This window comes from Syzygium oleosum, unplaced genomic scaffold, assembly GCF_021117445.2.
Source record: "Syzygium oleosum isolate NSW1041296 unplaced genomic scaffold, Sole_v2.1 Sole_v2.67, whole genome shotgun sequence".
In the NCBI taxonomy this organism is placed as follows: domain Eukaryota; kingdom Viridiplantae; phylum Streptophyta; class Magnoliopsida; order Myrtales; family Myrtaceae; genus Syzygium; species Syzygium oleosum.
This window is the reverse complement of record NW_026607551.1, coordinates 202,469-203,968: the sequence shown is the minus strand read 5'-3', so window position 1 is coordinate 203,968 and position 1,500 is coordinate 202,469.

The window sequence follows — 1,500 nt, the reverse complement described above, 5'->3', positions numbered from 1 at the left end:
TCCAAAAGGAACCAAACTTCCTTAGAATGGGAAGGTCTCTCATAGAATGATGTTCTAGCACTCAACCTTGGTTCTAATGAATCCCAAGCACTAATATCTTCCAAATAAAGAAGATTACAAGTAAATTAGGTCATTTGATTAATCAACAACCACGAGATCAAGCATTAGACCTAAACGGAACCAAACTTCCTAGGAATGATAATGTGCCTACTAAGAATGATGTCACGTCGCTCAACCTTGGTGCTAACCTTTCGCAAGTGCTAATAGCTACTACATGAAGACGATTACAAGAAAATTAGATGATTTAGAAGCTCGAGACCAGGAGATCAAGCATTAGAGCCAAAAGGAATCGAACTTTCTTGGAATGGGAATGTCTCTCCTTAGAATGATGTTGTGTCATTAATCCTTGGTTTCAATCATTCCCATGCACGAATAGCTTCCAAATAAAGAAGATTACAAGTAAATTAGATGATTTGATTACTCGACAACCACGAGATCAAGCATTAGACCCAAACAGAACCAAACTTGCTAGGAATGAAAAGGTGCCTACTTAGAATGATGTTACGTCTCTCAACCTTGCTTCTAACCTTTTGCAAGCGCTTATAGCTTCTAGATGAAGACGATTACAAGAAAATTAGATGATTTGGAAGCTCAGAAACCAGGAGATCAAGCATTAGACCCAAAAGGAACCAAACTTCCTTGGAATCGGAAGGTCTCTCATAGAATGATGTTCTAGCACTCAACCTTGGTTCTAATGAATCCCAAGCACTAATATCTTCCAAATAAAGAAGATTACAAGTAAATTAGGTCATTTGATTAATCAACAACCACGAGATCAAGCATTAGACCTAAACGGAACCAAACTTCCTAGGAATGATAATGTGCCTACTAAGAATGATGTCACGTCGCTCAACCTTGGTGCTAACCTTTCGCAAGTGCTAATAGCTACTACATGAAGACGATTACAAGAAAATTAGATGATTTAGAAGCTCAGAGACCAGGAGATCAAGCATTAGAGCCAAAAGGAATCGAACTTTCTTGGAATGGGAATGTCTCTCCTTAGAATGATGTTGTGTCATTAATCCTTGGTTTCAATCATTCCCATGCACGAATAGCTTCCAAATAAAGAAGATTACAAGTAAATTAGATGATTTGATTACTCGACAACCACGAGATCAAGCATTAGACCCAAACAGAACCAAACTTGCTAGGAATGAAAAGGTGCCTACTTAGAATGATGTTACGTCTCTCAACCTTGCTTCTAACCTTTTGCAAGCGCTTATAGCTTCTAGATGAAGACGATTACAAGAAAATTTGATGATTTGGAAGCTCAGAAACCAGGAGATCAAGCATTAGATCCAAAAGGAACCAAACTTCCTTAGAATGGGAAGGTCTCTCATAGAATGATGTTCTAGCACTCAACCTTGGTTCTAATGAATCCCAAGCACTAATATCTTCCAAATAAAGAAGATTACAAGTAAATTAGGTCATTTGATTAAT